Below are 14460 nucleotides of genomic sequence, written 5' to 3'. Positions count from 1 at the left end.
CGATGTCCTTGGATAAGCTTTGTAAGGATAAGACGGAAAAATCACGCTCCGAGCTGCATTTCTCTCCTCTCGCATTGGTCGTCTTCTAGTTCCACCGTCCACTAGGGTGCGCAGGCGTCTCAGCCTAGCGCTCCCCGCTCCCAGCTCGAGAGAGCACACGCTCCCACCCCGCGCCGCTGGCCACTCCGGTCGTGGTGGCCACCCTCCAAACACTTATGACCGGCCGGGGCGGGCATACCCCCGGCGGCCCGCCGGCTCTTCCGGCCTCTCCAGGCGCCGGTCCGCGCGACGCCACACCGCCCCGTGGTCCGTCGCCTCCACCGCCTGCGTCGTTCCGGGTTCTTCGTCGTCTCCTGTCGGATTCGGTTCCCACACCGAGGCTGCTGCTCCGAGGAGAGTGCTCCTACGCTGCAACCGACGGTCCGCCCCGTGCCTCCTCCCCGGCGCCGATGGAGGGCATGGGACAGGATCCGCGGGATCTGCCTCCATCACCTGTTCCAGAGGAGTCCGGGCGCATTCAAGCCCCGCGCGTCAAGTCCATCATCGTCGACTCCTCGGGGACCGAGGTTGCCATTTCGGGGCCGGATCCGGGCTGGACTGAGGTGACCCGGCGGGGAAGGCGCCTGACACCAGCGGAGCCCTCGGTCCCTCGGTCTCTCCAAGGTACGCACCAGACGGACCGCCGCGGCGTCTCCTCTATTGGTGGCCCGCAAGCTGCGCCGCACCTTTTAAACCCGTTCGCCGGCCGCTGTTTTCGCTGTCTTAGCAAGCGTCATCGCCTAGCTGCCTGCCGCGACCCAGTTCACTGCCTCAGCTGTAGACGAGCAGGGCACATCGCCTCTCGTTGCCCCCAAAATCGTAAGGCAAATAGCTCGCTTAGGGATAGGTTGGGTCCGGCACCTCGCGCGTTTCAGTTGTCTGACCGCCTCCGGTTCCCTCCTCCACCCCCTACGGCCATGGCTCCGTCGGCTCCATCCATGCTCCGCCACCTCGACCCATCTCGGCGCCCCAGGGAGAGTCGCTCCACCACGGTGCTCTCCCCTGCTCTGGATCAGGCTGTGTTCTTCCTCCGCAGTCATGCCGTGACGCTTTCCGCAGCTGATGGGGTCAACGTCTCCTCGCCGATGGCTGTGGGAAAGGCTCTGGAGGCCCAGCTCTCCGTGCCAGTGCACTCCTTGCGGGTCACGGCTCACCACCCCGAGCATTTCTTCGTCACCTTCACACAGCCAGCCCACCAGGTGAACGCCGTGCGCCGGGGCTCCATCCATGTCGACGGCGCCTGCTTCAACATCAGCCCGTGGCACGAGCACGACCTCGCCACGTTCGACTCCCTTCTGCTCCACGTCCGCGTCGTCATCGAGAAGGTTCCCATGCACTTTTGGTCGGTGGAGGGGGCGGAAGAGATCCTCGGCAGGCGGGTGCGCGTCGACCGTCTCGACAGCCGGACCCTAGAGCGGGGTCACACCAAGACCTTTGCCTGTTGGGTCTGGGCCAGGGACATAGCTGACATTCCGACGTCGCACACTCTGGGGGTCCTTCCTCGCGGAGCTGGGAGGGTGGAGGAGACGGAGGGATTCTCCCCACCAGACAGGAGAGTTGCGCCGCCGCCGGCGTCGGCGGAGTACACCATGCTCATCCACGTCGACAGGGTGGAGGACTGGACGCAGCCCTCTCCGCGCTCATCCCACTCCGCCCAGAGCGGTCTGCCGTCGTCCGGCTCCGACGACGATGACACTCCTTTCCCGTTGGTGGCCCCTACGTCTTGGACGTTGGGGGTGGAAGATGGCCAGGGGGGCGACCGCTTGCAGCGCCTGGCTCGTGCCCCCGTTACCATCCTAGGGTGTCGGGGTGGACCTAGAGACGGCCGTCCGAGGGACCGTGATGACGAGGGAGGACCGGGTGCAGGCGGTCACATGTCCTGGAAGGACGTCCTCCTTCGCCGCGGCGCCTCGTGTGCCCCTCGCGCTCCGCCTTCGCAGCGCCGTCGTACCAGATCCCCGCCGGCCAGACGCGGATCGAGGGAGTCCTCGGACCGTCGCTCGGGGCTAGGAGGAACACTGCGCCAGCTAGGCGCCAGTCGAGGCCCTCACGTGAGAGAGCCAATCCGGCAGGGGTTGCCAAGACCGCGGGCTCCGCCGCTGCGGCCACCCAGCCCACACCAGTCGCGAAGACCAGTGCGAGCGGCAAGGACCCGGCCGAGGAGTTCTTCAGGACCGCAAAGAAGCCCACCTTGGCCTCCGTCGTCGTCGACGGCCTGGCGACGGACGTCCACATCGCCGCGGAGGCGGTAGTGGCAGCCCCTCTCGAGTTCGTTGACGCCACCCTGCTCCAGGCCTCGGGCGAGTCAGTGCAGCTGGACGCCTTCAGTCCAACGCTGTCGGCCGCGGCCTCCGAGCTGGGACAGTTCCACAAGGCCACCCCATCAGCAGCTAGCATGATGGAGGTCCAGCTCGGGGCGGTTACTGGACGCGTCAGGGAGCTGGAGATCGGAGGAGCAGTTGCCGGGCCGGAGTCGCGGGGCCTCTTCCGGACATCCAAGCAGCAGCCTCTCATTGCCACTGCACCCGCGCGCCGTCCCGCGGCGCCGCCGAAGACTAGGGCCACCTCTACCCCGACTCGCTCTAGCGCGCGGCAAGCTGCCATCGGGTCGTCAGTGCCAGTGGCACAGCGCGCTTCCTTGCGCATCGTGAAGGAGCTCGGCCTGCTCGGCCCTCGAGACAGGCTGACGGCAGAAGTCGCGAAGGCGCTCCGACAATGTTTCGAAGAGCCCCTCTCCGACAGTGACATCTCGGTCATCGCCAGGTTGACCCACCCGGATAGCGAGGCACTGCGGGTCATGGCTCGCATGAACGGCCCCGACGGAGCTCCCGATGAGGCCACCGTGTAATCATGTTAGTCGTCCATAGTTTCTATCTCCGATGGCGACCGATCCCCGACCGGTTCAATCTAGTTTGGTTCCCAGTTCATATGGGCAGTAGGATAGATCATCAGCGCCGGCGCATCTTGGGTTCTGCTGGTGGGCGCCGGCCCCAGATTTGTATGATGGTGGTGTCATTTTTAGGCCTATGGCCGTCTAGTTTTAGTCATCGGAGCTCCTTTCGTGTTTTAGATGTATGACAAGATCCACCCCATCATGTGCTGGAATGTTCGTGGCTTGAACAACCCAGGCAAGAGGGCAGCAGTCGGGGAGTTGGCGGCCGCCCACCGCATAGCCATTCTCTGCATCGAGGAGACCAAAATCGCCGCCTGGTCACCGGAGTTAGTCCGCGAGATAGGGGCGCTAAGCTCACAGGATGTATCGCTCTACCGGCAATAGGCACTAGCGGAGGTGCGGCGATCCTTTGGGACAGGGAGCTAGCCACAGTCTCATCGCATGCGATAGGGATCTTTGCTATTACAGCTAAAGGGACCTTCCTCGGACAGGCCCGGAATTTCTGGTTATCGACGGTCTACGGTTCGGCGGACGACGCGAGAAAGGAAGACTTCCTTAGGGAACTTTCACTCTCGGCGCCACCACCCAACGATCCTTGGCTTATCAACGGGGATTTCAACCTCATATACGAGGCGCGAGACAAGAACAACGCCAATCTCAACCGTAGGCTGATGGGTAGGTTCAGATCAGCCATCGACGCGAAGGGCTTAAAGGAAATTAAATGTAAGAACCGTAGATACACGTGGAGCAACGAGCGTCAAGATCCTACCCTAGTGAGCATCGATAAGTTCTTCTGCAATACTTCCTCGGAATGCATCTTCCCATCGGTGTCACTCATCGCAGCGTCGACAGCAACATCGGACCACTGCCCGTTGATTCTAGTTGACACATCTGCCTCCCCCCGGACAGCCCTCTTCAGATTTGAGAGCTTCTGGCCGAGTTTCCCCCGCTTCCATACCACGGTGGAACGGGCGTGGAACAGGCTGGCGCAGTCCTCGTTTCCTTTCCAACATCTCGCCACGAAGATGGTTAGGACTGCCTGGGATCTGAAAAGTTGGAGCAAGAGTTTTTTTAGCCAAGCCAAGATGCAATTCCACATGGCGGCAGAAATAGTGCTCCGCCTGGATGTCGCGCAGGAGAGACGTCGCCTCTCAGACGCGGAGTTTACCCTCCGTAAGCTGCTCAAGCTCCGTCTGCTGGGACTCGCGGCACTAGAACGTGCTCGCAGACGACAGGCCTCACGGCTCACCTGGCTTCGGCTCGGAGATGCGGGCACAAAGTTCTTTCATGCCAAGGCGACAACCAGGAAGCGGAAAAAATTTATCCACTGCCTCCGAGTAGGCGATGACGTACTTACGGCTCACGAACACAAGGAGGAGGCCATTCACAACCATTTCAATCTCTCCATGGGTAGCAGGGCAGCGCGACCACTACAAGTAGACTGGTCGATCTTCGACCTACCTTTTGTCCGCAATAGAGGTTTAGACAACCCTTTCTCTGTGGAAGAGGTTTGGGAGGCGATCAAAACATCACCGGCGGAGAAGGCCCCAGGGCCGGACGGATTCTCTGGGATCTTCTATAGATCCTGCTGGCACATTATCGAAGAGGACATCATGGCAGTATTCACTAATTTCTACAACGTGACTAGAGGGGATTTCGGCAAGTTAAACACAGCTGTGGTAATACTGTTACCAAAGAAGGACGGTGCAAATTCGATCCAGGATTTCAGACCTATTAGTCTAATTCACTCGGTGGCCAAGCTCATCACCAAAGTCCTCTCCAGGCGCCTATCCACGGTGATCAGTAGCATAATCTCCCCGGCGCAATCAGCATTCCTTCGCTCCAAATCAACGCAAGATTGTTTCCTCTACGTGCAGAATATAGTGCGATCTCTGCATAGGAAGAAGCAACCAGCCCTACGGCTTAAGCTAGACATCGCAAAAGCTTTTGATAGCGTCTCATGGGAGTACCTTCTAGAGGTACTGCAACAACTTGGATTCCCGGCATGCTGGCGGGACTGGGTTTCCCTGCTCCTCTGCACGGCCTCTTCGGCCGTCATGTTAAACGGCACTATGGGCAAATACTTCATGCATCAACGAGGCCTACGGCAAGGAGACTCTCTCTCCCCACTACTTTTCATCATCGCCATCGACACCCTCCACCGTCTCCTGGAGAAGGCAATGGAGTTGCACGAAATTGCACCGCTGCCAGGCAGGGGCATCCCCCTCAGAGTGAGCCTCTATGCAGACGACGCCGTCATCTTCGCCAATCCGGCGAGAGAAGAAATCGAAGTTCTGATAGCTATCCTACGTGACTTTGGACGAGCATCGGGGCTGCACATCAATCCGTCAAAATCCACAGCTGCTCCCATTAGATGTGACAACACCGACCTGCAACACACCCTAGCTAGCTTCGGAGGGAAAGTGGTCGCTTTCCCGCTCACTTACCTAGGGCTTCCGATCACTTTGTCGAGGCTTAGGCTAGTCCACATTCAGTTCATCTTAGACAGGATCAGAGCTAGACTAGCTGGATGGAAGGGCAAACTGCTAAATGTTGCCGGCAGGCGAATCCTGGTCCGTAACGTCCTCTCAGCCCTATCCACCTTCGCACTCTCTGTGCTAAGGGCGCCAAGGAAGTTTTTTGACGAGGTAGACAAAGCTAGACGACATTTTCTGTGGGCACAAGACGACGGCGAGCTCGGTGGAGGCAAGAGTAAAGTAAATTGGCCTATAGTCTGCTCCCCTATGGAGAATGGGGGTTTGGGCATCCTTTACCTAAACCGCTTCAGTCGAGCCCTCAGGCTAAGATGGCTTTGGCTTGAATGGACGAGCACTGACAGGGCCTGGCGGGGCATGAATCTGCCTTGTGACGAAGCGGACAGAGACCTGTTCAACGCATCAACAACTGTGATCCTAGGCAATGGCGCAACGACATCCTTCTGGCATTGCTCATGGACGGGAACAGACACCCTCAAGACAACGTTCCCGTCACTTTTTAAGTACTCCAGGAGGAAACACAGAACGGTGCAGGAGGCACTTAGGAACAACACCTGGTTAGCAGACTTAGCGCATGGTAGCAATGCGCACCTTTGGGAGGAGGCAATTAGGCTACATACATGGCTACAAGATAGGAATCTTCCACTCCAGGAAGAAACTGCTGACACTATCACATGGAACCTGGAGGCCTCACAAAAGTATACGGCAAGATCGGCGTACAAGGCACAATTCCAAGGAATGATGAAGTCCGATTTCAAGAAGATAATCTGGAAGACTTGGGCACCCCCTAGGCTCAAGATCTTTGCCTGGCTCCTCCTGCGCGACAGGCTATGGTGCAATGACCGGCTGCAACGACAAGGGTGGCCAAACGGCTATTTCTGTCAGCTATGCCTGCGGAACCTAGAGACATCAACTCATTTGTTCTGGGAATGCCCCATGGCGCTGCAAATCTGGGCACACGCCGCCTCGAGGGCCGGATGCACCTCTTTGTACCCTCCCACATGGGCAACAAAGAGGGGGTCAGCCGAAAAATAGCCACAATGATAGAAACGGCTCAACCAGTACACCGCAAGGCTACCAGGACGATGATCGTCCTGATCCTATCAGAGATTTGGAAGCACAGAAACGATTGCACCTTCACAAACAAGCAGGCGCATATGCAAGATATAAAGAACGCAATCACGAGAACCATCGAGCTCTGGAGACAAGCGGGAGCATCATTCTTAGAGCACCCTTTCTGGGAACCACCGTGAAGGATCGTGACTGTTTTTTCTCTCCCATTCTTTTTCTTTCTCTGCAATTTTTTCCTTGATCCTTCGATCGTATCCCCCGACCCCTTTGTAACCGCATTTCTACCTGCTATGTCTTAATATATGCCAGCATTCTAGCTGGATCTTTCAAAAAAAAATCACGCTCCTGATGCCACCGAAATAGATGCCGAGATGAAGAGACTACGCTGTCACCACTCACCTGTTGAGAGAACATGTTCTTCATATACACTGGAAAATGTAAATGAGTTCCCGCATGAACTTGCAAGGCCTGGTCGACCCAAGGTGTCGTTGAACGCCTAAATGTATTCACTTCTATCATTTTGATTAACTGGCATGTGAAATTGTGTTTTAGTTATGGGGATGTCACTCAACTAAAATCATGGTTTTCACTTTCGGTTTGATTTTGACCAAATTCACTGAATTTTAGTACACACCTAAAATATTTACCCTTCGGTCAAAACATATCAGCAGTTTCAGCAGTGCATAGAAATTCAAATATGTTTAAAATATTAAAAAAAGTTGGTTGAATTCAAGTGAATATTTCGATCCTTTTGCCATAATGCAAACCAGAATCACTGAAATTTGGTGATTTCGGTTGCTGAAATACTTGTGAAACTGAAACTGTAAACCGTGGATACAATACGTTGATTACTCATTTTTGCTGCAATGAAATTCGAAACATGGTTGACTTGCAATTTCTCTATTTTAGATCTATATGTCTCCTTCAAAGATTGTACGAACGAACAAACATGAATTATTATAGAGCAACAGAAAAGAACAGCCTCTTCCATGTTCCACTTTTCATGTAGAGCCAATCAACAAGCATCACAAAAATCTATTAATTCAGTGCCAACACCAGGAATGTCAAGGAAATAGATTATTATTGCAATGCTTCATGGTTAACACATTTTACCACAAATTATGAAGTTACTACCATAACGGTCGTGCGTTGCTAAGGAACAATAAAAAATGATAGCACTTGTATTGGATCAGTATACCTAGATATATAGAAATAAAATATGGTTCGGAGTCACTTGTTCTACCTACCTTTATTCTACAAACCTATAAACTTGCATGTTTTGTGTGATTTGAAGCTAAGCCAATACATGCCACTTCAATTCACAAGTGATCCATGGAATTCAACTGCTAATTGCAGTAAGAAACCAGAGCATTAAAATTACTTTGAATTTTATGCCATCGTCCCTATGAAATTAAATGCATGTTTTATATGATTTAAACCTAATCCAATACGTGCCACTTTAATTTAAAAGAGATTTGTGGTGAGGCTGCTACGAGTCCATCAATTTACTATGAAATTACTTGTATGTAGTCTATGATAAATACATGCTCTGTTACGAGAAGGTTGGTGCTGTCGCATACTTTTTAGTCCCTATTAAATTACTAAATTTAACTTGATGGTATATATGTAATGCACTCAAAATTAATAAGCATTGAAATTAATAAATGTATTTATCAGAACAGTCATGTCAAAAACTAATGAGAACTTCACTTGATGAGTCCAATTTACTCTCGATTTATGAAATGCAAAAAAGCTAGAAAACTTTCATATATATTTTTTCTTATAATCCATATCATTTATTTTTCCCTAAGACCCCCACAATTTACTTAGAAGAATTTGACCCCGCCTCTACTCCCCCCTAAACATTTTTCCTGAGAGGTATAACACCCCCACCCCTTATATCTGTGCCCTTTGTTCGATTTTGTGTGATGAAAATGTGTTTCACTTGGCTCTTCTTCATTGTAATGTTGGTTCTCGTCTTCGTAAAGAAATCATTTTATTACATCATAACCATCCATCTCTTCCATCTGATAATGAGGGGTGCACACTACTAGTGACCCCATGTTTGTTGTTCCTACTATTACTAACAATCCGCTGGTCACAATGTTTGAGGCATCCAATGATACAGTTACAGAAGAAACCAGTGAAGGAAATACAAGAAATAATCAAGCAATCTCGGGAATTGACCAAGAGTTGGGTGCATCTTGCAATATTTAGCTTTGAGACGTTCCCCATGCTGATTCTGCTTAGGATTATTTCGATGGTTAGGAGGACCACTTCTATGTTCGTTGAACAGATAGACGATTGGTCCAGTTTATAAAGAAAACCGGACCCAAAAATCATACAAGTGATGTAAATCGGCTTACAACGCACAACCACATATACAACAACAAGGGCAAGCCTTGCCTAAACCCTGCCAAGATGGCGAAAGGTAAGGACACAGAGCCACAAGACCGCTTCACAACTGAAGCAAACAACTCGAAGCATAGCCCAAACCCCACGCAAGCGCGTGCCAACATAAAGTCGACCCATGACACCGAAAAGAGAGTGGTGAATGGACAACAGGACCCGACTGGACCCGAGGAAAGCATCGTTGAACAGATGACACATCAGTGTACATTTCGCCCTAGGGGCCCACGCTCTAAGTGAAGGCCAACTCTAGCACCAAGCACTCTCGTAGGACTCCAGCGATTCTGCCTAGGATTATGCCTCGAATCAGGAGAAAACATTCTCCCTGCAGCACACTGACGTGTCTAGTGATGCCGCGCCGCGTCACCCGGCATCTAGTGGGCCGACCCCGTCTCGCTCGCCCATGTGACCCTCTCCGTGAATCGAGCGCCTCCATGTCGGCCAATTTTTCTGTTCTAACCTAAAGCCCAAAAAATTGCAGATCCGACCCGAGTTTGAAAATAAGCTCAAATATAACCTCTTTGTGTGATGCCATTAATCGTGGCGTTTGGGTTTCCAAGGAGACGCCGCGCACCCTGGCGTCTGGCACGGGCCCGCTCCATTCCCCCCTTCTGTTGACCGGCTGACGTGGCAAAGGAGCCAGACGCCAGGGGCCATGGCGTGTGGACCCCGACCAAACCCAAACGTCGCGCACCCTCGCGTCTGGCCCCGATAACTACCGCGTGCCCACCCCCTTCTTCCTCCTCACCCCTCCCTCTCTCTGTTCTGTTCTCTATCTCTCTCTCACCCCCACCTTCCTCCTCACCCCCCTTGATATACTCCCTCCTCCACCAAAACTAACAGATCGGACCCCCAAAGCTTCAATTAGGTAATCTCCCCCAAACTGAGCCGTCATCTCCTCCCTCCTCCAGTTGATCACCGGAGCCGTCATCTCCTCCCTCCTCCATTCGATCGGTGTCGTTGAGATACGACAGGTGATATCATCATCACCTCCATCGCATATTATATCCCCCAACAACTCTTCTTTTTCTAAGTCTTTGTCCATATTTCTGTAAATATTACAACATGTCAATTAATATACAACATGAGAGGTGGTTAGTGGCAAGCATAGACCTAATCACAACAAAGGAATCAAATTCATATCTGATGTGCATATGCCTCCAAAAACCCAAGTATAGTAGCACTTGCATGGCCAAAACCGAGTAAACCTCATAAAACCTGTTAAACTTGAGCATTTTTATGAATGAGAAAATAGATCGTGTTGAACTTGAGCATTTCTCAAATTTTGAAATGCTCCTGTTGAACTAATACTATTTCAAATGAACTTGGCAAAAATGGGTTAATAGCAATCATCATCATCTAATAATCATCATCATATAACGAAATCATCATCGTCGTCATCGTCATCATCATCATCATCATCATCTAACAAAACAACTAAACAACCAAAACAACTAAAATAACTAAATCATCATTGTCATCATCATCATCTGACAAAATCATCATCATATCTAAAACAACTAAATCATCATCATCATCATCTAACTAAATCATCATCATCATCCACTAGTGGGGACGGGGCCTTTAGCCCCGGCCCGTAAGGGGCTTTAGTCCCGGTTCACCAACCGGGACTAAAGGGGCGGGACTAAAGGCCTAACCTTTAGTCCTGGCCCTGTTCCAAGCCGGGACTAAAGGTGCTCCACGTGTGCGCCTCGTAGCGCCCCAGGGGCAGGCCCTTTAGTCCCGGTTCGTTACACGGACCGGGACTAAAGAGTTTCAGATTTTGTTTATTTTTGGGTTTTTTTTGAATGAAATTATTTTTGGGTTTTAGGGTTTAGGTGTTCGGGAGATTAACGTGATGCCTTGTTTGGTGTTCGGGAATTAGTTTTCATATAATTTAAATAGAAATAATTATGCGTATATATATATAAGATTAACTTATCTTACAAGCGAGCATATATATACAATTATATGGAGATCTGAATTATCGGGACTAGAGCCCGTCTATTCGATTACATGGACGAACATCAGTAATGGCCCCTAGCTACACTAAATTGTCCTTTGTCATCTATAGCTTCCGTCCTCAGAAAGGTCGCAAGCTCCTCTGCAACAGCAATCGCGCGTTGCTGTGGTAGGACCTTCGTCCTCATGGCCGTGTACTATATAAGAAGAGGAGATGAATATGAATATCAATCATGATAACAAAGAATGACGGGTAAAAATAGAGGTGTGAATGTTCATTGCTTACGTCGAATCTGTGATCCTTGTGCTCAGAGGTAAACGTGCGAATGGTCTCGCAAACATAGTATCCGCATAGATGCGTTCCCCGTGGCTGCTGGTCGCACTTTACGAGAATAGAATATATATAATCAAAATAATAATCTAGAATCATAAATGTATTGAAAATTACCTGAGCCGCTCTAAAGGTCAGCTTCTCAGGCTCGATACCGGGAGTCACGCACTTGAACCGCTTCCAAACCCTGCCCGACAAGGATAATGATTTGCTAAGTTTTTCATTAATTGATATATCAGAAAATCATCGAAAGAGACCGATAGAGCGCAAGAATGATTGAAATTACCCTTGGAGCATGTCCTGCAGGCTTTGGAACTGTTCCAAGGGTCTCGATAATGGGTCGAAGGCATCAACTCTTCCGTTATCAATTTGAATGTCCAACAGAATCCAATGGAAGCTGCACATGTGTATATATATGTGTGTGTGTGTGTGTCAGTAACTTATCAATTACACTTATAAGTGAATGGACACAACAGAGTAAAGACCCTCACCTGAAGTTGTATGGAAACAGTATGTGGTCACAGAAATTTTGATCTGTTAGAAACCTTAGAAGGTTTTCCTCTGTCTCCTTGGGTTTATCAGTTAGCGTCGCTATATGTATTTTATCTGGGTCAATAAACCCAATATTTAGGATGTTCTTACTTTTACAATCCAGAATCTTCATTCTGCATAATAGATTACAAGTTATATATAGACAATGAATTGAAATAACTAAACAAGTTATATGTAGACAACGAATTGAAAAACTTACAGACAATAGCAACTCATAAGCGATTTGTCGAGGGCGTCGCCATTGTACATCTGGAAGAGTTCATCAAAGTCGATATGGATTTCTTCGGGGCGGCCGTAATACTCCCGTGGGACACTCACCACGATCATCGTTCTCCCATTCTTTGATTCACTTAAGTACCATGTATGCAAGTAACGCATATTTGTTGGAAGATCATCTTTGCTGACCAAAGGCGCTCCCATGACAAACTGTGGCTTAGGGGCTACCACAGCCTTGGGTAACCTGTCGTCTTGGGAAGCCAGAATGTCTTCAACCGAGATACCCCATTCAGCCGCCCACTTCTTTGATAATTCCAAATCTTGCCCCTGCATCGGAGGGGGGACATTCTCGGTTAACACCTTGAGGGGTTGGATCGACTGTTTGGCTTGTTGTCCAAGCTGAGGAACGTCTGATTTTTTTCTTGCTTGTAGTTGAACTTGATTTGCTCCCACTTTCTCCAGTGAGATCCCCGAAGAACCTGCCAGGTATGCTCGAACCTGCCCTCCAACGCAACCATGTAGCGACGGACGTGCTCATCCTCCTCGCTGACACGGTGACGTACCACCTCCGCGGTGTCCAGAAGCCTCGGCACCCTCACTGGCCCACGCGACCGCCACCAAACAAGGATCGGGTCAACGACGGGCTGGCTCCTCACAAACCTACGCCCCCCGGAAGGTAGCACCTCCCAATACCAGCCGGGCGGAGCCCAGTCCCGGACAGGGCCCCTGTGATCAAGCAGGTGTCCTCCGCCGAGTCGACGACGAGGATGCGGGATAGGCATCGTAAAATGAACTAAAAAAATAAACTAGTTCTATTAATTTTCTTGCTAAAAATAAACTATTAACACTTAAGCATATACAATAGCAAAATGAAACCATCAACACTTAAGCATATACAATAGAAAAATTAAGCAATAATCTAAGAAACACTATTAACACTTAAGCATATACACTATACAATAGCAAAACTAAATGACAAAAAAAATATTTCTTCTTCTTGTAACCCTAAACTAATTTTTCCTCTTCTTCTATTTCTCCTTTTCTTCTACTTATTCTTCTACTTCTACTTCTCCTCTTCTTCTACTACTTCTCCTCTTCTCTTCTTCTACTTCTCCTCTCCTCCTCTTCTAATTTTTTCTCTTCTTCTACTTCTCCTCTTCTTCTCCTCTCCTCCTCTTCTTATTCTCCTTTTTCTTCTTTTCTTCTCCTCCTCTTCTTATTTTCCTTTTTCCTAATCTTATTTTCTTATTTTTGTTCATATTTCTTCTTCTTGTAACCCTAACCTAATTCTAAATATTACTAACCCTAATAATCTAGCACAAACCTAATAACAATAGGAATTAAATGACAAATTTTTTTTTTCGTTTTCTTCTTTTCTTCCCTTTTTCTTCTTTTCTTCTCCTTTTTCTTCTTTTCTTCTCCTTTTTCTTCCTTTCTTCTCCTTTTTCTTCCTTTCTTCCCTTTTTCTTATTTTCTTCTCCTTTTTCTTCTTTTCTTCTCCTTTTTCTTCTTTTCTTCTCATTTTTCTTCTTTTCTTCTCCTTTTGTTCTTTTCTTCTCCTTCCCTTTTTCTTCTTTTCTTCTCCTTTTTCTTCCTTTCTTCTCCCTTTTCTTCCTTTCTTCTCCTTTTTCTTCCTTTCTTATCCTTTTTCTTCCTTTCTTCTCCTTTTTCTTCTTTTCTTCTACTGGCCGGAGTGTTGGGGAGGAGGGGGCGGGGGGCTTACCGGCAGGAGGTGTTGACGGCGCGCGGCGAGGAGGACGGCGGCGCGCGGCGAGGAGGGCGGCGCGCGGCGAGGAGGACGGCGACGGCAAGGAGGACGGCAGGCAGCCTGACGGCGTCGTCGAGGTCGTCAGTGTGCCGCGCCGGGCAGGAGAACGAGAGGAAGAAGAAGAGAAATGGACGATTTGGGTTGGAATTTTTCTAAGTCCCGCTTATATAGGTGGATCTTTAGTCCCGGTGCGTGGCTCCAACCGGGACTAAAGACCCCCTTTAGTCTCGGGTGGAGCCACGACCCGGGACTAAAGGCCCTTTTTCGGGCAGACCAGAAGGCGGGAAGCACGGGCCTTTAGTCCCGGTTGGAGCCATGCACCGGGACCAAAGCCCCTCCTCGGCAAGCGGCAGGCGAGGGGCTTTAGTCCCGGGTCGTGGCTCCACCCGGGACTAAAGCCCCTCCTTGCCTCCACGATAAGTTTAGTCCCACCTCGCCCAGCGAGGGGGACTAACACTTGTTTATAAGCCCCGTCGCAGCTACTCCATCGAGCTCCTCTCTAAAGCAGGCTTACGGGCCTAAACTGACTTAAAAAGTTTAAACTATATTTGAAATTGTGGAGAAACTTAAACCTGAATTCAAAGTGAGCTCACTTTGAATTTAGGTTTAAGTTTCTTTACAAATTCTCATATAGTTTCAATTTTTTTCTATTTTCAATTAAAAACTATGTTTTATTAAAATTCTTTTTGCATATTTGAGAATTTGACAAAACTATGATAATGAA

The sequence above is a fragment of the Hordeum vulgare genome, chromosome 5H (assembly GCF_904849725.1).
Source record: "Hordeum vulgare subsp. vulgare chromosome 5H, MorexV3_pseudomolecules_assembly, whole genome shotgun sequence".
Taxonomy (NCBI): Eukaryota; Viridiplantae; Streptophyta; class Magnoliopsida; order Poales; family Poaceae; genus Hordeum; species Hordeum vulgare.
Note: the sequence above shows the minus strand (reverse complement) of the source record.